At 35.6% G+C, this 16,572-nt stretch overlaps 1 non-coding gene across 1 annotated transcript; it reads left to right on the top strand.

The window, feature by feature from the left end:
• The first annotated feature begins 832 nt into the window (after positions 1 to 832).
• On the top strand, positions 833 to 940 carry LOC112131122 (U6 spliceosomal RNA). The gene has a single exon (XR_002913268.1). It is a non-coding gene; the product is annotated as a U6 spliceosomal RNA (small nuclear RNA).
• The last annotated feature ends 15,632 nt before the right edge of the window (positions 941 to 16,572 follow it).

Here is a 16,572-nt window from a genome sequence, read left to right as displayed (position 1 = left end):
TTTTAAGTTTGAAGTTATTTCAAAAATTGATGTCTCAGGTGGTTCTAGTAGATGAAGAAAACAAATACATAGTTTGATGAAGAGGAGCTGCTGCCCAGTGATGAAGAAATGATACTAATTAAAAGAGGTGGAAAATATGTGCAGGCATTAATTAATCTAGACTACTTATTGTTTGAACAGAAGTCTTCTTTATGCAATGAAATTATTGATAATTGTCTACTTCATATGCCTTTCCTAATTTTCCAAACAAGTGTGTATTGAAAAAAGACATTTTACTCTGAATATTTTTTAAATATTAATCTTACAAATATTTTATTTATAATTAATTATGCTGTCAAGATTAAATGAGTGAGTTTAAGAAAATGCTATTTCAAATTTCAGTTACACTACTTGCTTTTGACTCATAAATAATCAATTTTTTCTAGAAATTAATTTCACACACCAACCTGTTTATGATATTGATATCAAGTTAATTTTAGGATCTGGAATTTTCTATCATTAAAATAACCAGAATCTCATTACAAAATTTATTCCTGAAGCCTTAAAATATGAATTTCATTGATAATGAATTTTTATATTTTCTCAACTAGTATTAATACTGTGTAACATTACTTTTTATTTCAAATAATTTTCATTGCCTAAGATGAATCATGTCACTATTACATTCCACAATATTAAAGGCACTTCTGATTAAATAGAAATTCATGATCAAAGATTAGCCACTCACACAGAAGTACTCAAAATGTGAAAATGCATTTGCAGCCTTGGATGGTTATATCTAGGGACAGGACAAAATTTCCTATAGAAAATTTAATTCTAAATTTAAAATTCTGTGCCCACTTTGGCAGCATATATACAAAAAATTAAAACAACACAAAGAAGGTTAGCATGGCCTCTGTGCGTGGATGACATGCAAATTTGTGAAGCATTTCATATTTTTCCAGGAAAGAAAGGAAGAGACAAACAGCCTAAAAAGTAATCAATCAGAGCTTCTGTAGTTAAAAAACTAATTTAAAAAATTAAAAAGTTCAATTGAAATCTTTATCAATAGACTACACAAACCAGAAGAAAAAAATCTGAATTTTAACACTGGTCTTTTGAGCTAACCCAGTCTACAAAAAATAAATAGGAAACATATTTTTATAAATAAACAAAGTCTTTGAGAAATATGAGATTATGTAAATGACCACATCCACAGAAAAAGAGGAAGAGAAAGTAAAGAAACTGGAAAACATATTTGTGGGAGTACGTCAAGAAAATCTCCTTAATTTTACTACAGAGATTTACAGCAAGATGCAACAAATCTAGAGAACACCTGTTAGATATTATACAAAACAACAGCAAGGCATACAGTAAATGGATTGACCAAGATCAAGGCTGAATAAAAAATGGAAAGGTAACTAGACAAAAAAGTCAGATTACTTCCAAACACCATCAGGCTAACAGCAGATCATACAGAAGAAACCTTACAAGCCAGGAGAAATTGGTGGCCTATTTAGAGCATCCCCCATTTTTTTTTTGAGGCAGAGTCTCGCTCTGTCACCCAGGCTGGAGTGCAGTAGCGTAATCTCGGCTCACTGCAAGCTCTGCCTCCCAGGTTCACGCCATTCTCCTGCCTCAGCCTCCCATGTAGCTGGGACTATAGGTGCCTGCCACCACGCCTGGCTAATTTTTTGTATTTTTAGTAGAGACAGGGTTTCACCATGTTAGCCAGGATGGTCTCGATCTCCTGACCATGTGATCTGCCTGCCTTGGCCTCCCAAGAGCACCCTTAAAGGAAAGAAACTCCAACCAAAAATTTTATTTCCCACTAAACTAAGTTTCATAAGGAAAAGAGACACATTCTCCAGGCAAGCAAGCACTAAGAGAATTTGTTACCACTAGGCCAGCCTTGCAACAGATCCTTAAGGGAGTTCTAAAAATTGAAATAAAAGAACAAGACCTGCTGTCAGAAAAACACACTTAAGTACATAACCCACTGACCATATAAATCAACCACACAATAGAAACTACAAAGCAACCAAATAACAGCTTAATAATAAGATCAAAATCTGTCATGTCAATACTAACCTTGAATGTAAATGGCCTAAACACCGCACTTAAAAGGCACAGAGTGGCAAGTTGGAATTAAAAAAAAAAAAAAAAAAAAAAAAAAAAAAAACCTCTCTGCTGTCTCCTAAAGACCTGTCTCACATGGTCACATGGAAAGATACACATGGGCTCAAAGTAAAGGGTTGGAGAAAGATTTATTATGCAAACAAAAAATAAAAAAGAGCCAGGGTTACTATTCTTATAACAAATAAAACAGACTTTAAACTAACCACAGTAAAAACAGACAAAAATGGGTGTTACATGCTGATAAAGGATTCAATTCATCAAGAATACTTACCTATGCTAAATATATACACATCCATCACTGGAGCACCTATTTTATAAAACTAGTACTTCTAGACCTATAAAAAGACTTTGAAGGAAACACAATAATAGTGGGGGACTTCAACACCACACTTATAGTGTTATACCTAACATCAAGCAAGAAAATTAACAAAACAATTATGGAATTAAATTTTACATATGACCAATTAGACCAAATAAAAATCTACAGAATACTCCACCCATCAACCACAGAATATGCAATCATCTCATCTGCAAAGAGTACCTGCGCCAAGACTGACCACATGTTCAGCAAAAAAAAGCACATTTCTATAAATTCAACAAAATCTAAATTACACCAACCATATTATGAGACTACAATGAAATAAACATAGAAATCAGTACCAGGAAGATCTCTCAAAATTACACAAATTAATGGAAATTAAAATTGTTCCTGAATAACTCCAGGGTGACCATTGAAATAAAGGCAAACATTAAAAAATTTTAATTAATGAAAATAGGGACAGAACTTATAAAAAACCTTTGAGATACAGTTGAGGTAGTGTTAAGAGAAAAGTTTATGGTGTTAAATGTCTACCTCAAAGAGTTAGAAAGATCTCAAATTAATGATATAACACCATGTCGAGAGGAACCAAAAAGTCAAAAACAAACACCAAAGCTAGCCAAAGAAATAAAATAATTAACATCAGAGCAGATCTAAATAAAATTGAGACCTCCCTCAAATTAATGCAAAGTATCAAAAAAGTTGGTTTTTTAAAACAATAAAATATATTGATAGAAAACTAGCTACATTAACAAAGACAAAAAAGAGAAGATCCAAATAAGAACAATCAGAAATTATCAAAAGTGACCTTACAATGGATGCCAAAGAAACAAAAAAGATTCTCAGAGACTATTATGAACACCTCCAGATAAATAAACTAGAAAATCTAGAGGATATTGATAAATTCATGGAAACACACAACTTCTGAAGACCGAATCAGTAAGAAATTGAAACCCAGAACAGACCAATATTGAGTTCTAAAATTTAATCTGTACTACCAAAAAACAAAACAAAACAAAACGTAGACACAAAAATCCTTAACAAAATAATAGCAAACCAAATCCAGCAGTACATCAAAAAGGTAATTCAGTATGATCAAGTCAGCTTCATTCCTGCGATGCAAGGTTGGTTCAACATATGCAAATCAATAAATGTAATTCACCACATAAAAAATTAAAAACAAAATCCATATAATCATCCCAATAGATGTGGAAAAAGCTTTTGAGAAAATTCGACATCCCTTTATGATGATAAAAGCCTTCAAGCAAGCATTGGAAGAACATAACTCAAAATAATAAGAGCCATCTATGACAAACCCACAGCACCATACTGAATGGGCAAAAACTGAAAGCACTCCTGTAGTAGGCCATCCTTGCATTACTATAAAGAAATATCTGAGACTGGGTAATGTATAAGGAAAAGATGTTTAATTGGCTTACAGTTCTGCAGGCTTTACAGAAAACATGGTGCTGGCATCTGCTCAGCTTCTGGGGAGGCCTCCTGAAGCTGAAAATCTTATAGAAGGTGAAGAGGGAGCAGTCATATAACATGACCAAAAAGGAAGAAAGGAGTGTGTCAGGGGGATGGTGCCACACATTTAAGAAAAAAAATTATTTAATTTTTTTAAATTTTCAACTTTTAAGCTCAGGGGCACATGTGCAGGATGTGCAGGTTTGTTACATAGGTAAACATGTGCCATTGTGGCTTGCTGCACAGATTATCAATTGTTCAGGTATTAAGCCCAGCATCCACTAGCTATTCTTCCTGATCTGCTCCCTCCTCCAACCCCCACCCTCCAACAGGCACCAATGTGTGCTGTTCCCTCCTATGTGTCCACTCATTCTTACCATTTAGCTCCCATTTTTAAGTGAGAACATTGAATATTTGTTTTTCTGTTCTTGAATAAGTTTACTAAGAATAATGGCCCCCAGCTCCATCCATGTCCCTGAAAAGGACATGATCTCATTCTTTTTTATGTCTGCGTGGTATTCCATGGTGTATATATACCACATTTTTCCTTATCCATTCTATCACTGATGGGCATTTAGGTTAATTGCATGTCTTTGCTCTGGTGAATAGTGCTGCAATGAACATGTTCATGTGTCTCTATAATGAAACAATTTATATCCTTTTGGTATACACTCAGTAATGGGATTGCTGGATCAAATGGTGTTGCTGTCTTTAGGTCTTTGAGGAATCATCACACGATCTTCCACAATTGTTGAACTAATTTACATTCTCACAAACAGTGTATAAGTGTTCCTTTTTCTCCACAACTTCACCAGCAATTTTTTTTCTATCTTTTTACTTTTAATACTACCCATTCTGAGGGGTTGATCTTCTAATGGTGTATCTTCCTGCAGTTCTCTGGATTTGCTGAATTTGAATGTTGGCCTGTCTTGCTATTTTGGGGAAGTTCTGGATGATATTGTGAAGTATATTTTCCAACTGGTTCTGTTCTCCCCGTCTCTTTCAGGTACCCCAATCAGTCATAGGTGCAATCTTTTTACATAATCACATAGTTCTCAGAGGTTTTGTTCATTGCTTCTTATTCTTTTTTTCTCTAATCTTGTCTGCCTGTCTTATTTCAGCAAGATAGTCTTCAAGCTCTGAGATTCTTTTCTCCTCTTGGTCTATTCAGCTGGCTATTGATACTTGTAGTTGCATTCTGAACTTCTCATGTTGTGTTTTTCAGCTCCATCAGGTGATTTATGTTCCTCTATAATTTGGTTATTCTGGTTAACAGCTCCTATAATGTTTTATCATGGTTTTTAGCTTCTTTGCATTGGGTTAGAACATACTCCTTTAGCTCAGTGAAAGAGTATTTGAGCTTATATACCTTTGATCTTTGAGGCTGCTGACCTTTGGGTGGGGTTTTGTGGGGTCTTTGTTTGTTGTTGCTTTCTGCTTGTTTTTCTTTTATCAGTCAGGCTGCTCTTCAGTAGGGCTTCTGTAGTTTTCTGGGCTTCCATTCAAAACATTATTTGCCTGGGTCCCTCTCACACATGGAGGTGTTACCAGTGGAGGCTGCAGAACAGAAAATATGGCTGCCTGTTTCTTCCTCTGGGAGCTCCATCCCAGAGGGGCACAGACCTGATGCCGGTGGGAACGCTCCTGTATAAGATGTCTGCTGGCCCCTGTCAGGGGGGGATCTCACCAAGTCAGGAGGCACGGGATCAGGGATCCATTTAATGAACCACCCTAGCCCCATGGAAGAACAAGTGTGCTGAGCTGGGAGGAATGCCCCTCCTCTGAGTATTCTTCAGAGCCAGCAGCCAGGAAAGACCAAGTTGGCTGGACCCCAGAGACCATGGCTGCCCCGCCCTCTGGTGGCTCTGTCCCAGGGATTTCAGAGTTCTGTCCATAAACCCCTTGCTGCAGGTGCTGAAATTCCTGCAGGGAGGCCCCGCCTGGTGAGGAGGAATGGATCCAGCTTCTACCTGCAAAATCAATCTGGCCATGATTTGCCACAGCCGCTGTGCTGTGCCGTGGGGAATTCCTCCCAGTCCAAATCACCAAGTCTCCTGACTCAGCATGGGAAAAGGGCAAACTGGAACTGACATGATGTCAGCTGCCCCTTCCACCGGGTACTCAGTCATCTTGGGCAGTCTTCATCCTGCTGATGCTGGCTGCAACCCCAGCAGCCACTGAGCATCTGCACAGCTCCATTCTTGGGACAAAATCCACAATCTACAAGGAACCTAAATTTACAAAAAAAAAAAAAAACCCATTTAAAAGTTAGCAAAGGACATGAACAGACACTTCTCAAAATAAGATATGTATGCAGTGAAGAAACATATGAAAAAAGCTCAACATCTGTGATCATTAGATAAATATAAATCAAAACCACAGTGAGATACCATCTAACGCCAGTCAGAATGGCAATTATTAAAAAGTCAAGAAACAAGAGATACTGATGAGGCTATGGAGAAATAGGAATGCATTTATACTGTTGAGGGAAGGTAAATTAGATTACCCATTGTGGAAGACAGTGTGGCAATTTCTCAGAAACCTAGAACCAGAAATATCATTTGACCTAGCAATCTTACTACTGAGTATACACAAATGAATATAAATTATTCTATTATAAAGATACATGCACACATATGTTCATTGCAGCACTATTAACTATAGCAAAGACATGGAAACAACATAAACGCTTGTCTTATTTCATCAATGATAGAGCGGGTAAAGAAAATGCAGTTTATGTACACCACAGAATACTATACAGCCATAAGAAAGGAACAAGATCATGTCCTTCGCAGGGACATGTATGGAGCTGGAAGCCATTATTCTCAGCAAACTATACAGGAACAGAAAACCAAACACTGGATGTTCTCACTTATAAGTGGGAGCTGAACAATGTGAACACATAGACACATGGAGTGGAAAAACACCCCAACACACACTGGTACCTGTATTGGGGGCAGAAGGAGGGAGAGCATCAGGAAAAATAGCTAATGCATGCTGGGCTTAATATCTAGGTGATGTTTTGATCTGTGCTGCAAATCACCATGGCACAAATTTTCCTGTGCAACAAATTTGCACATCCTGTACATGTATCCCAAAACTTAAAATAAAATATGAAAGGGGAATATTCATACACTGTCATTTGGAATTTAAATTAGTTCAGCCACTGTGAAAAAACAGTTTGGAAATTTTTCAAATAAATTAAAACAGAACTACCATTTCACTCAGCAATCACATCACTGGGTATATATCCAAAGGAAAAATTTTTCCACCAAAAAGACATATGCACTTGCATGTTAATCCAAGCACTATTTACAATAGGAAAGCCATGAAATCAACACAGGTGACCATTAATGGTGGATTGTATGAAGAAACTGTGGCACATATATATCATGGAATACTACACAGCCATAAAAAATAAAGTCATGATTTTGCAGCAACATGAATGAAGATTGGGACCATTATCATAAGTGAATTAATGCAGGAATAGAAAACCAAGTATTTCATTTTCTCATGTATAAGTAGGAGCTAAATATTTGGTACTCAGGAACATAAAGATGGCCACAGTGGAAACTGGGGACTACTATAAGAAGAAGGGAGGGACGGCAGCAAATGTTCACAAACTAACTGTTGGGTATTTTGTTCAGTACCTGTGTGATGGGATCATATGTACCCCAAATCTCAGCGTGACACAATATACCTGGGTACAAACCTGTACATGTACCCCCTTAATCTAAAATAAAAGTTAAAAATTAGAAAAATAAAACTAATTTTAAAACTAAAATGACTAAAATGGCAAATACTATATGTATTTCACCAAAATATAAAATCTTGTTTAAAAATTTAAATTTCTTCACCCAGCTTTCTTCTGGCATTAAGGCATAGTAATTTCTCTTGTTATTCATGAAGAAATATTTTACTTATATGTGCTACCAAACCCTCACAGTCTACTGAGGGCTCAGACACGTAAACTACTTACCATAGGACCCTCATCCTCACCCCTATATTCTCTTTGCTTGTATAATATTTTTCTTCCCCAGGAACATGGAAGTTCAATACTTTTAGAGATCAGGAGAGAGCTAGTCTTTGGTGTCTACTCGGTATGTATTTAATTTAATTCTCACTACAACTCAATGATACAGAAATTGTTGTAATTACAATTATGCAGTTAAGAAAACTGAGTCAAATTATGGACTGTTGCGAGTTCAAAACCAAAACATGGTAGAAACTTTAAGACTCCAGAGTTCACAATGTTAAGCATTCTATCTCATTGTTTTCTGCATGCTGCATCCAAAGGATTTTAATCAAGTCTTGGGAATGTGCGTGAGTAATTTAAATTTTCTTGTTCCACTTATTTGATTTATAATTTGAGAGAGTTAAACTACATTCTACAACATTCCTACCTAATTATGCTATACCATACCAAGAGTTGTACCAATACGTCCAGAGTAGTCTTTTCTTACACCTTACATCCTGTGACCCATGTCTCGGCAATAATGAACTATGAGAAGTCAGACATGTGGGCAGCAATTATCTAAAAAAGTCTCAACATCGCTGATCATTAGAGAAATGCAAGTCAAAACCACAATGAGATATCGTCTCACACCAGTCAGAATGGCTATTGCTAAAAAGTCAAAAAATAACAGTTGCTGGCAAGATTGCAAAAAAAAAGGGGGAATACTTATACACTGTTGAGGGAGTGTAAATTAGTTCAATCATGTGAAAGACAAATGTGGTGGTTATCAAAGACTTAAAAACAGAAATACAATTTGATCTAGCAATTCCATTACTGGGTATAGATCCAAAGAAATATAAATTGTTCTACCGTAAAGGTACATGCACGTGAATGTTCATTTCAGCACTTCTCACAATGGCAAAGACATGGAATCAACATAAATGCCCATCAATAATAAACTAGATAAAGAAAATGTGGTACATATACACCATGGAATACTATGCAGTCATAAAAACAAAAGAGATCACGTCCTTTGTGGAAACATGGATCAAGCCGAAGGCCATTATTCTTCTCAAACCAGTGCATGAACAGAAAACTAAATACTGCATGTTCTCACTTATAAGTGAGAGCTAAATGATGAGAACGCATGGACACATAAAGGGGAACAACTCACACTGGGGTCTATTGGAAGATAGAGGGTGGGAGGAGGGAGAGGATCAGGAAAAATAAACAATGGGTACTAGGGTTAATATCTGAGGGATGAAATAATCTATATAGCAAACACCATGACACGTTAACATATATAACAAATCTGTGCATGCATCCCCGAACTTAAAAGTTAAATTAAAAAAAAATCTTATACACCATAACTTTTATACATACAAATAAATTATGCATTACTTAATAACATGGATGCATTTTAATAAATGCATCATTAGGTGATTTCATCATTGTGCAAATATCAGAGTGTTTTTACACAAACCTAGATGATATAGCCCACTATAAAAATGACCTATATGGTATAGCCTATTGCTCTTGAGCTACAAATCTCTACAACATGTTACTGTACTGAATACTGTAGGCAATTGTAACACAGGGTAAGTATTGGTGTATCTAAACATATCTAAACATAGAAAAGTACAGTAAAAAAATGACATTATAATCATATTGCACCATGGTTTTATATGCAGTTTATCATTGATGAAAGTCCATTATATGGCTCATGACTGAATAGAAAAATAGCCAGCTACTATTTATTGAACATTTAATAATGTAGGCACTGGGTGTCTAATTCATATTCATATTTATGGCACAGTTTCTTCATCTGCAAAACTAGGGTAACGATTTCATATATATATATGAAATTATATATATAAGTTATATATAATACATATGATATATAATTTCATGTACTTGACATACCATAAATGAAATATATATAAATAAAATATATGTAAATAAAAAATATTTATATTTTATAAATTATATATTTTATATCATAGAATTTTATATATGATATATCATATATGCAATTTCATATATATGATATATATTACATATGTAAAATCATATATATGAAATTATGCGTATTTATGAATATACATAAAATCATATTTGTAATATATATATTTCTTAAGATTCAGGTAAACAGGAAAAAAAGCATATGTGATGATATATATGTAAGGGGATGAATTTGTTAACTAGCCTAATTTAATATTCCACATTAAAAATGTATAATATCATGACATTGCACCCCATAAAACTAGAAAATTATGTCAATTAAAAATACAATTATATTTTTAAATGAACAATTATAAATTTAAAAAGGAAAGACCTTGGAACAACTGCTGGCTTATGGTAAAGTTATCCATAAATGTTGACTATTAAGAGTATCCAATTATGGAATCCTCACAACAACCTTGTAAAGTAGATACCAGTATTGCCCCCAGTTACAGGCAATTACATGTAGGTCCAGAGAAAGTCCATAACTTGAATGTGGTCGCACATATAGTAGGTAGCAAAAAAATGATTCAAACTTAGGTATGTCTAACATTTTTCACTATAACAAACTTCCCTAACAAACTTCCCCTCCAAAAACTTATTTGATAATCTATTTAATGTTAAGATGTTTATATTTCAGTATTCTTTTTCCAGGGACATTATTTTCACTTTCTATCTCTAATAACTCCATTGAATTCACACTTCTCACATCCAACATGACTTTTCCTCTAGAGTAAATTTCTCCAACTTGCCTTAGCAGGTAATTCCTACTTATTATTTTATACATCATCTTTTTAAGAGGTGAAAATCTAGCTACCCACATTTTTTATTGTTGCTTTCAGATCATTACTCCTTCATTATCTTCCCAAACTCCAAGTTCCTCAGAAACCCATAAATTCTACTTCAGTCTACTGTTATCCATTCTTCTTACTTGTTGTCTTATATTGACTCCTGCTCTATCTCTCTCAGTTACTAAAGATCTTAGCACCTGAATCATTGTATTTCTTTCTGCTTTAAAAACTGTCATCATCCCGAATGGTGTCACACCCATATGGATAATGTTGTCATTCTGGGCAATTGATTTCCTACTTTTTCACCTTAAGTGATCTCCACTGACAATATATTTAGGTTTTACATGGCCATGCACCACACCTTTCCATTATCTGAAATTTAATCACATATGAGCTCTGATATCCCCTTTCTCATTAAACTCAACAAAACTTCCTATCTCTTCACTCTTTTAATTATAATTTAAACTCTCATGTAATGAAAATTACTGAGATAAATCATTTGATTGTTTACCTCTCACTTCAACCTCTTCTCCTTTGCTAACGCACTTCTTTTATCTTTACTTAATTTCTTTCTTTTTTTTTTTCTTTTTGAGACTGAGTCTCACTCTGTTGCCCAGGCTGGAGTACAGTGGTATGATCACAGCTCACCACAACCTCCACCTCCTGGGTTCAAGTGATTATCCTGCCTCAGCCTCCCGAGTAGCTGGGACTACAGGTGCGCACCACCATGCCTGGCTAATATTTGTATTTTTAGCGCAGACGGGGTTTCACTATGTTGGCCAGGCTGGTCTCAAACTCCTGACATCGTGATCAACCCACATCGACCTCCCAAAGTGCTGGGATTACAGGTGTGAGCCACTGCGCTCAGCCTCTTTACTTAATTTCTTAGCCAGCATATTAATTTTCTAAAGTCACATTGTTAACAGGGCTGCATTCCAGCTGGTTGATCTAGCATATATTCTGTTTCTTTGCTTTTTTCATTTTCTGCAATCGACCTGCATTCCTTGGCTCATAGCAGCTTCCTACATTGTCAAAGCCATCAGTGTAGCAAATTGAAATATTTTTCTCTCTCTGAACTCTGCTTGCCTGATCATATCTCTTCCTGTGCTTCTTTGGTCATGTTCAGTCTAGAGCCCATGGTCCTTTCAGTTTTAGATCAATCTTGTTGTCTTCTCTTCCTTTCCCTTCTTTTTCTTTTTTCCTTCTCTTCCTTTCTCTTCCCTCCTCCACTTCATTCCTTTTTCTTCCTTTCCCATACTAAGTTTTCAACTTTGACTACACATTAGCATCAAAAGTTTTGTATAAATACTGCTGTCGGGAGCCTCACTCAGTATCTGTTAAGTCAGAATATCTTGGATGGAGCTAAGGCATCCATACTTTATAAAATCTCCCCAGGTGAATCTAATGTGGAATCAAGATTTTAAGCTTCTTCTCTACACTGCCCAGGGGTAATTTTCTTCACTCTTGTTGCTTCTATAATATCATTAGCCATGTGTTGATTTCCCATATAGATTTACAACTAAGACCTGTCTTCAAAACGTTATGTATTTATACGCAATGCGTACTGGAAATCTCCATTTAGCACTAAAACAGAAGACGGCAACACTGAATTTATTTTTCCCAGTCCCCTAAAGAGGAAACCAAAACACTTTACAGTCTTTCAAATGAGTGCCTTTTTCTCTGTCTCCAATGCCATTTTTAAATTGAACCATTGTCTTCTACCACCTTGCCTTCTCAATGCTCTGCCTCTCATCAACATAGCCACCTTTCAATTCACTTCACACCCTTTCGCTAGTGTAATCTTTCTCAAATGAAAATTGGAACATGACATTTATCTGCTTATGATGCATTGCCCTCCAAATAAAATGAAAACCTCATGGCATGTTATACTTGAACATCAATAATCTGATACTTACTAACTTTCTAGCTTTGTCTCATGCCATTAAAATCTCTTCCCTCATACTCTATGTTTTACCCATTCTGACATATTTGTTGATTAAGGCTTTCTCCTAGGCTTTGGTGTAAGTATTTTCTGTGATTGGACTACCTTATCTCCACACAACCTGCTTTTAATCTCACTCATGCTGCTGGACTTGATGGCAGCTCCTTCAGTTGAGAAAGTCATTTTTTTTTTTTTTCTAGCTTAGGTACATAACATTTAGAGAAATAGTTCTCAACATGTGATCTTTGTATCAGCATCATCAGCATCACCTGGGAACTTGTTAGAAATTCAAATTGTCAAACACACTTCAGACCTGCTAAATTCGAAACTATTTGCATTAACAAGTCCTCCGGGGATTCCAAATCAAGTTAAAGTTTGAAAATTACTGCTTTAAAGCACAGAATTGCAATATAATGTAAAAATTTTCATGCATGTTTTTCCTCACTGTATGAAATTACTTGACCGAGGTATTACATTTTTTTTTTAATCACTATCACTTCAATGCTGACTACCGCACCGGAAATGTTGATAATCAAGAAATAGTTGTTATATTTTTGAATAAATTAATATCTGAAAAATTAGAAGTTACTAAATTTAGTAGCTTACCAGGCAATAGCTAAATATTTGAGGCAAAGCGACTTGAAGGCATACCCCATAAGTACCTAATAGCTTGTCCCTGCGCACTCCAAAATAACTTCAACATCAGAGGATTTTAGATTTGCCTGAATTTTCTCTAAGTTTATTTGAGTGGATTCAACTTCACACTTCCAAAATCACACTCAAACATGAGCTTAATCCAGCTTCTATTTGAAAACCAGAAAATAAAATGTGAAAACACCAGCTTGTTCAGATTCAGACTTAGCTAACCCTTTTTTAAGACTTACTGTATGACACGTTTTCACTAGATGTGTTCACAAATGCCAATCTCAAAAGTTCTAAATTAATATAAAGAATAATAAGAATGGTAAGGTTTCCTTTAATATTTACATGTTTCAGTATTTTGTGATTTAGAATATATTTCACATCAATTGTCATTTTATCCTCACAGCTCCCAAGTGGATTGGTAGACTGGTAAAGTTTTAAGTCACCATTTTATAGATTAGAAAATTGAGACTGAGATTTTACTCTGATGGTAGTTTCTTTTGCTGTGCAGAAGCTCTTTAGTTTAATTAGATCCCATTTGTCAATTTTGGCTTTTGTTGCCATTGCTTTTGGTGTTTTAGACATGAAGTCCTTGCCCGTGCCTATGTCCTGAATGGTAATGCCCAGGTTTTCTTCTAGGGTTTTTATGGTTTTAGGTCCAACATTTAAGTCTTTAATCCATCTTGAATTAATTTTTGTATAAGGTGTAAGGAAGGGATCCCATTTCAGCTTTCTACATATGGCTAGCCAGTTTTCCCAGCACCATTTATTAAATAGGGAATCCCTTCCCCATTTCTTGCTTTTCTCAGGTTTGTCAAAGATCAGATAGTTGTAGATATGTGGCCTTATTTCTGAGGGCTCTGTTCTGTTCCATTGATCTATATCTCTGTTTTTGTACCAGTACCATGCTGTTTTGGTTACTATAGCCTTGTAGTATAGTTTGAAGTCAGGTAGTGTGATGCCTCCAGCTTTGTTCTTTTGGCTTAGGATTGACTTGGCGATGCGGGCTCTTTTTTGGTTCCATATGAACTTTAAAGTAGTTTTTTCCAATTCTGTGAAGAAAGTCATTGGTAGCTTGATGGGGATGGCAACTCATCTGACAAAGGGCTAATATCCAATATGTACAATGAACTCAAACAAATTTACAAGAAAAGAACAAACAACCCCATCAAAAAGTGGGCAAAGGATATGAACAGACACTTCTCAAAAGAAGACATTTATGCAGCCAAAAGACACATGAAAAAATGCTCATCATCACTGGCCATCAGAGAAATGCAAATCAAAACCACAATGAGATACCATCTCACATCAGTTAGAATGGCAATCATTAAAAAGTCAGGAAACAACAGGTGCTGGAGAGGATGTGGAGAAATAGGAACACTTTTACACTGTTGGTGGGAATGTAAACTAGTTCAACCATTGTGGAAGTCAGTGTGGCGATTCCTCACGGGTCTAGAACTAGAAATTCCATTTGATCCAGCCATCCCATTACTGGGTATATACCCAAAGGACTATAAATCATGCTGCTATAAAGACACATGCACATGGATGTTTATTGAGGCACTATTCACAATAGCAAAGACTTGGAACCAACCCAAATGTCCAACAATGATAGACTGGATTAAGAAAATGTCGTACGTATACACCATGGAATACTATGCAGCCATAAAAAATGATGAGTTCATGTCCTTTGTAGGGACATGGATGAAATTGGAAATCATCATTCTCAGTAAACTATCTCAAGGACAAAAAACCAAACACTGCATGTTCTCACTCATAGATGGGAATTGAACAATGAGAACACATGGACACAGGAAGGGGAACATCACACTCTGGGGACCGTCGTGTGGTGGGGGGAGGGTGGAGGGATAGCATTAGGAGATATACCTAATGCTAAATGATGAGTCAGTGGGTGCAGCACACCAGCATGGCACATGTATACATATGTAACTAACCTGCCCATTGTGCACATGTACCCTAAAACTTAAAGTATAATAATAATAATAATAAAAATAAAAAATAAAAAAAGAAAATTAAGACTGAGATTTCAAAAGACATACTCAAGCCACACACAATGAGGGTAATGTAGGCAGACTAGACTAAGGTCTATAAATTCTAGGTTACTGATTTTCCCCATAAGCCATGATGCCTTCCAAATAGCACTAACTTTTTAAAATTACAGATTTCTGATACATATTTACTGGGGCTAATAGACAGAACTCTCTAAAATGTAGAGTTTTAGAAAAAACAAACAAAACTTTGAACAACACTTCTATCCATCATGCAATATCGTAAGGATCCCTGTTTCATTTGTTTGCCAGATGAGGCAAAATTAAGATCAACAACCACAAGGCAACCATCAGATTGACAGAAAATGCAAATAAAGAATGAGATGTAAAACCAGAATTATACCAATAAATTAGAAATATTTATTTTAAAATCAAATTTTCAAACTAATATTCCATATACTTATCATGACCAACTGCCAATACTTTTCTTTCTTGAGCAAAAACGGCAAAGTAATTATTATGGTTTTCATTCCTGGTTTTTAATTATGAAACTCCATAATAGTTTCAGTTCATAACTATTTTCAAAATTGCAAATGGAACTTCTAAGTGGAAAATGATTTATCAATATTAGTAAATAAAATGTAATATTCACGTTAGTAATAATTGAAGCAGTCTTTGAGATGATACTCTGTTTATACATTTTTTTGTTATTATTCTTTAAGTTCTGAGTTACATGTGTAGAACAGGCAGTTTTGTTACATAGGTATACATGTGCCATGGTGGATTGCTGCACCCATCAACCCGTCACCTACATTAGATATTTCTCCTAATGTCAACCCTCCCCTATCCCCCCACAGGCCTGGTGTGTGATGTTTCCCTTTCTGTGTCCATGTGTTCTCATTGTTCAAATCCCACTTATGAGTGAGAACATGTGGTGTTTGGTTTTCTGATCTTGTGATAGTTTGCTGAGAATGATTGTTTCCAGCTTCATCCATGTCCCTGCAAAGGACATGAACTCATCCTTTTTTATGGCTGCATAGTATTCCATGGTGTATATGTGCCATGTTTTCTTAATCCAGTCTATCATTGATGAGCATTTGGGTTGGTTCCAAGTCTTTGCTATTTTGAATAGTGCTGCAATAAACATACGTGTGCATGTGTCTTTATTGTATAATGATTGAGAATCTTTTGGGTATAAGCCCAGTAATGGGATTGCTGGGTCAAATGGTATTTCTAGTTCTAGATCCTTGAGGAATCACCATGCTATCTTCCACAATGGTGGAACTAATTTACACTCCAGCCAACACTGTAAAATGTTCCTATTT

This window comes from Pongo abelii, chromosome X (assembly GCF_028885655.2).
Source record: "Pongo abelii isolate AG06213 chromosome X, NHGRI_mPonAbe1-v2.0_pri, whole genome shotgun sequence".
Lineage (NCBI taxonomy): Eukaryota > Metazoa > Chordata > Mammalia > Primates > Hominidae > Pongo > Pongo abelii.
This window is presented reverse-complemented; position numbering and strand designations above follow the sequence as displayed.